The sequence below is a fragment of the Thamnophis elegans genome, chromosome 17 (genome assembly GCF_009769535.1).
Source record: "Thamnophis elegans isolate rThaEle1 chromosome 17, rThaEle1.pri, whole genome shotgun sequence".
Taxonomy (NCBI): Eukaryota; Metazoa; Chordata; class Lepidosauria; order Squamata; family Colubridae; genus Thamnophis; species Thamnophis elegans.
Window position 1 is genome coordinate 12,482,952 of NC_045557.1, and position 6,605 is coordinate 12,489,556.

General features: G+C 49.2%; 1 long non-coding RNA gene across 1 annotated transcript; it reads left to right on the top strand.

The window, feature by feature from the left end:
- Positions 1 to 3,226: 3,226 nt before the first annotated feature.
- Positions 3,227 to 6,344, top strand: LOC116520055. Its single transcript, XR_004256711.1, has 2 exons — positions 3,227 to 3,630; positions 5,637 to 6,344. It is a non-coding gene; the product is annotated as an uncharacterized LOC116520055 (long non-coding RNA).
- Positions 6,345 to 6,605: the final 261 nt, after the last annotated feature.

Genomic DNA, 6,605 nt, shown 5'->3' on the forward strand with positions numbered 1-6,605 from the left:
GCAAACTCCACTCCCCTGTCGCTCCTCTTTTATTTCTTCTGGGAGGGGCCATTCACTGTCCACCTGCGGCCTTACTCCCAAGTCGATCCTTGTTCCTTAGCTGTTTCCTTCTCCTGGCAGCTCTGCGCATGCGCACACTGGGAACAGGCTCCAGCTGTTCATCTGCCCCACTGATGTCTGACTCCGAAGGTAGCTGATAACTGTCGATCAGCCCTCATCAGAGCCTTCCCCAGACTCCAGGACTGGCCCATCTTCCTCCTCAACCTCCTCACTGTCCAACTTTTCTGCCAGCTCCACTGGCCACCAGCAAGGCACAACACTGGCTTTTATTCCAGAATGGACTCCAAACGTCCCAAAAATGTGTTTGCACCACATGAAGAGACCCTCAAGCTTACAACGAACCACTTTTTATTTATTAAGCAATTACATTTTTATGGCACCCATCTCATTCATACGTTGACTCTGGGTGGACCACCGTAGAATAAAAAGGGTTTAACACCCACCCACCCACACCCACCCCGATGAAACAAAGGCAGCTAAAGGAAGAAGTGGAAGAGAAGGGAATTCAACTGAGCCCGTTGCATGGAGGCTGTGTCCTTCCCTGGCTTGGCTAAGTGGGTTGTGTGAACCATTGATGTCATCTCACAGAATCATAGAGTTCTAGGACTGGAAGGGACCTTAGAGGTCTTCTATCCAGCCCTCTGCAAAAGGCAAGAGACCTTATACTACCCTGGTCAAATGGTTGTCCTCTCTCTTCTTAAAAACCTCCAATGTTGGAGCTCCCACAACTTCTTTTGGGAAGCCGCTCCATTGAGTAATTTGCTCTCGCTGTCAAGAAATTCCTCCTTAGTTCCAGATTGAATCTCCTTTTGACGAAGCCCTTGCTTCTCGCACTCAGATGCTTCAGAGAATGGCTCCACTCTGCCTTCTCTGTGGCAGTCCCTCAAGTACTCATCCCTCTGCTGGTTGTGTCCCCAGCTGGCATACCTCCCAACGTTTCTCTGCTCCCTCGTCCAGCTCCTGCGCGCACTCGTTCCTCCTGAGGCACAAGCAGCGGATGGCGTAGAAGACAAAGAGCCAAATGGCCCCGATGCTGCTGAGCAGAGCCAGCGTGGACAGCCACGGCCCTCCACCCTCGACGCTGCTGTGCCGGAAACGCAGCTGTTGCTCACAAGGGCCGTTGGTGCCATGGGTCTCCCCATTGGAGAAGGGCCCATCCAGCAACGCCCAGGCCACGACCAGGGACCAAGAGCCTCTCCGGACCTCCATGGCCACTACGAGGGCTCCCACTGAAACATTCCGGAAGCTCCTGGGTGGGGAATGGCTCTCATTATGAGTTGGCTGCCTCAATGTTCTCCGTGGGCAACCAAGAGGAAGAAGTTCCAAGCCAGTGTTGGGTGCTACCCATCAGTGCCTTTTAAAACACCCCCCTTTTTAAAAGGAAAACTTAAGGATTTCCCAGGTTTTCTCCATAGCTGCTTTTCGGGACTCCAAATTCAACCCAGAGGGGAAGCATTGAAAATGTTGAAGCTCACAATTTAATGCAAAGCAACAGCCTGCTAATCCATCCGGCCTTCTTTTGGCCCCACTCTATTCCCAGCTTCTATTGCCTTGTTCGGGCCTTCTCCTCGGGGGTGGGGGTGTCTTCCTTCCCTGCTTATTTTCCTATTTCTGCAAATCCCAGAGTTCATCTAAGTGCTGTAAAGGAGATGGTGGGAGAATTGTATTTTAAACATGCAAGATGGGATGTCAATCTCTCCAGATAGACCAACGGGAAACAAAACGAGAGGACTTGATTGTAAAGCTACACTAATTGAAGTTTTAGAAGTTTGAAAGTGCCCCCTTTATACTGTGAGAATTCTTAAGTGTGGTCTCTAATGTTTTATACAATAATACAATACAATAGCAGAGTTGGAAGGGACCTTGGAGGTCTTCTAGTCCAACCCCCTGCCTAGGCAGGAAACCCTATACCGTTTCAGACAAATGGCTATCCAACATCTTCTTAAAGACTTCCAGTGTTGGGGCATTCATAACTTCTGGAGGCAATTTCTGTTCCACTGATTAATTGTTCTAACTGCCAAGAAATTTCTCCTCAGTTCTAAGTTGCTTCTCTCCTTGATTAGTTTCCACCCATTGCTTCTTGTCCTGCCCTCAGGTGCCTTGGAGAATAGCTTGACTCCCTCTTCTTTGTGGCAACCCCTGAGATATTGGAACATATTATGATGAATGTATTTTACAATGACTATGTTAATGATATCACAGTTGCTGTATGTACATTGAGAGCAGAGGTGGCATTCAGCAGGTTCTGGAGGACCAGAAGTGGAAATTTTGAGTAGTTCGGAGAACCGGCAAATGCTACCTCTGGCTGGCCCCGCCCCATCTATTCTCTGCTTCCCGAGTCCCAGCTCATCGGGAGGGAATGGGGACTTTGTAGTATCCTTCCCCTGCCATGCCCACCAAGCCACTCCCACAGAACCAGTAGTAAAATTTTTTGAATCCCACTACTGATTGAGAGCTTCCACACCAGAAAAAAATTCCTTGTATGTCTAATCACATTTGGCCAATAAAGAATTCCATTCCATTCCATTTCATTCCGTCTATTCCTCTCCACTCTTGCCTTCTCTTTATTATTCTCTCCTCTCTTCCCTCCCCTTCCCTTCTTTCCACTCTTCTCATTTCTTTATTATTCTATTCTATTCTATTCTATTCTATTCTATTCTGAGGGACACATTGGTTCAGTGGCTTGTTGACCAGAAAGGTTGGCAGTTTGGCGGCTTGAATCCCAAACGTCATGTAACGGAGTGAGCTTGTCCCAGCTTCTGCCAATTTAGCAGTTCGAAAGCAGGTAAAAAATGCAAGTAGAAAAATAGGAACCACTTTTGGTGGGAAGGGAACAGCGTTCCGTGCGCCTTGGGCATTGAGTCATGCCGGCCACATGACCATGGAGTCGTCTTCGGACAGTGCTGGCTCTTGGGCTTTGAAACGGAGATGAGCACCGCCCCCTAGACTAGAGTCAGGAAGTCCACCCTTCCTAAAGTTGTCAAGGTTGAGAAACACTCTGCTAGAGTCTGAATTGCTCATAGTAAAACTTCAAAAGAAGAAGGGCAGCTAGGTAAGCAAAACTGGGGGACAGTTTGTCTTCTGGGAGGGGGACCTCGGATGTTCATCCAGAGGGACAGGAGGAATGAGACCACAGCGTATAAAATGGGATGGGGGAGCTGACTCAGATCAAGGGGCCGAAGGTGTGTTGTAGGAGGAGGCCTTCCTTTTAATTTCATTTCTAATTTTGTGTTGCGTTTCTGTTTTAAAATTCTGCTCAGGTGCCTGGAGGGGCTTTTATCTCTTAGGTCACTCTGAGGGGGGAGGCACATGAAGCCCCTGGGGTCTCCAGCGATCGTGGCACCTACTCTCCCACCCCCACTGTTTTCCTGGGTGCTGCCCTTTGAATTCTCCCAGCACTTATCAAATATTTGCAGCAGGCTAATCATTAACCAGCTGCCCCGTATGAGCCAACCGCCCCACTGGGTGGAGCTGATCCGACTTTGCCCGCTTCCTGGATGGGGGGGGGGGCTCTCTCTACCCAGCAGCAGCCACCGGAGTGCAGCACCAGGCTGGGGGGCCTTGGAGAAGGTAAGGTGCCTCTTGGGTGACTGAACCATTGCCCCTTCCTTCCTTCCTTCCCTCCTTACTTCTCATTCACTGCTTTCTTGCTTTCTTTCTTTCCTCCCTCCTGCTCTTCTTTCCTTCCTTCTGCTCTTCTTTCATTCCTTTTCCCTTCCATTTTCTTCTTCTTCCTCCTCTCTCCCTCTCTTTGTATGTCTTTCTTTCTTTCTTTCCTTCCTTCCTTCTTTCTCATTCACTGCTTTCTTGCTTTCTTTCCTCCCTTTGTATTTCTCTTTCCTTCTTTCTTTCCTTCTTTCCTCCCTCCCTCCTCACTTTCCTTCTTTCTGTTCTTCTTTCATTCCTTTTCCCTTCCATTTTCTTCTTCTTCCTCCCTCCCTCTCTTTGTATGTCCCTTTCTTTGTTTGTTTCTTTCTTTCCTTCCTTCCTTCCTTCTTTCTCATTCACTGCTTTCTTTCTTTCCTCCCTCCCTTTGTATTTCTCTTTCCTTCTTTCTTTCCTTCTTTCCTCCCTCCCTCCTCTTTCCTTCCTTCTGCTCTTCTTTCATTCCTTTTCCCTTCCGTTTTCTTCTTCCTCCCTCCCTCTCTTTGTATATCCCTTTCTTTATTTTTTTCTTTCTTTCCTTCCTTCCTTCCTACTCCCTTTCTTCCCTTCTCTCCTTCTTTCCTCCTTCCCCTTTCACTTCTTCCTTTATCCTTTTTCTTTCCTCATTCACTCCTTTCTTTCCTCCTTCCCTTTGCATTTCTCTTTACTTCCTTCCTTTTTCCCTCCTTTCCTTCTTCTTCCTTCCTTCTTACTCCCCTTCTTCCCTTCTCTCCTTCCTTCATCTTTCACACCTTTTTTCTTTCTTTCCTCTCTCCCTCCCTATATTTCTCTTTCCTTCCTTTTTCCTTCCTTCCATTTTACTCCCCCACTTCCCTTCTCTCCTTCCTTCCTCCTTCACTTTCTTTCTTTCCTCCCTCCCTATGTATTTCTCTTTCCTTCATTCTTTCCTTCTTTCCTCCCTCCTTGTCTCTTTCCTTCCTTCTGTCTTTTTCCCCTCCTTATTCCCCCTTTCCCTTCTTTTTTCTTCTTGAAAAAATGCAGAGAAGAGCAACCAGGATGATGAGGGGACTGGAGGCTCAAACAGACGATGAACGGTTGCAGGAACTGGGCCTGGCTAGTCTAGGGAAGAGAAGGACCAAGGGAGACAGGAGAGCATCTTCCAATATTTGAGGGGCTGCCCAGAGAGGAGTTAGGGGGTCAAGCTATTCTCCAAGCACCCAAAGGCCAGAGAAGGAACAATGGGTGGAAACTGACCAAGGAGAGATTCAATGTAGAACTAAGGAGATAATTTCCAATTGGAATAATTAATCAGCGGAACGACTTGCTCCAGAAGTTGTGAGTCCTTCAACACTGGAGGTTTTTAAGAAGAGACAGGAGGGTCACTTGTCGGAAATGGTCTAGGGTCTCCTGCTTGGGTGGGGGGTTGGACTAGATGACCTCCATGATCCCTTCCAACTCTGTTACTCTGAATTGCTCCACTGCCAACTGCAGTGCCATACGCCACTGTCTGTGACCAGAGTGCAGGGCCTGCTTCTGGCCGCTTCAGGCCGCACAAGCATACCAGGTTCAGAGTCCAACGGCAGGCGGGCCAAGGATGGCCCTGGGCATGGCTGACCAGTGGGGAGGGCAAGGTTCTTCCTGGGAGCCAGGAGTGGCACTGGAGTGGGTGCAAGGGTTAGCCAGCCAGGCGGAACACAGGAACTCAGTTCTGACACTGTGCCAAGCAAGACACTGCCAGGGTGCCCCCTCTGCCCACAGAAGAGGAGAGCGGGGCAGACCGAATGGATAGAGAGACGTGGGGAGAGACAGTCCCACCCCTGACCTCAGCAGCTCAGAGCGAGAATCTCACATGGGGAAGCCACAATGGGCACCAGAGGGGAGGAAGGGTTGTGTTGAAGGCAAGTGGGGGGAAACAGACCTTTTGCAAACAGCATGAACTCACCTGGCTGCCCGTTCTCCCTCTTCCACAGGTGAGCATCCGGGAGAGGGAGGCCGGCCCCATTAGGGCTCCCCAGAATGGGGGGAGAGGGCTGCAGAGAGGGGGGGCTGCCCACCCAAGGGGGTGCCTATCGACTGTAACAGCAACTCCATGTGGAAGCATGAAGCTGTTCCCATGGGGGGGCTGTTATTTTGGATGGACACTTAAGAGCTGCCTCGCATTCCCCCCCTCCCTGGTCTGGACAAGGAGAAGAGACCAGTCTGTGACCCGCCCGTCCACATACATGGATGCAACAACCCACTGGATTGTAATTTGATGGACTCCACTGGATCACAAATCGAGGCCTCCCTTGGATCACCTACTGAGGCAATCTGGTGGCTGTAAATGGATGCAACCGGCCGGATCGTGAATTGAGGCAATCCACTGGATCATAAAGTATTTATGTGATCTGGGGGTTGTAAATGGATGAAACCCGCTGTGAATGGATGCAACGTGCTGGATCATAAACCGAGGTGACCCACTGGATCATAAACCAAGGCGACCCACTGGATCATAAACCGAGGCGATCCACTGGATCATACATTGAGGCAATCCACTGGATCATACATTGGGGAAATCCACTGGATCATAAACCGAGGCGATCCACTGGATCATACATTGAGGCAATCCACTGGATCATAAATCGATGTGATCCACTGGTTCATAAATCGATGTGATCCACTGGATTATAAATCGATGCCATCCACTGGATCATAAATCGATGTCATCCACTGGATCATAAATTGATGTGATCCATTGGATCATAAATTGATGTGATCCACTGGATCATAAATTGAGGTGACCCACTAGATTATAAATTGATGTGACCCACTGGATCATAAATTGAGGCAACCCAGTGGATGTAAATGGATGCAAGCCGCTGGACTGTGAATTGACCCACCAGATTCTGAATGGATGTGGCCAACGGATCCTGAACGGATGTGACCCACTGGATCCTGAA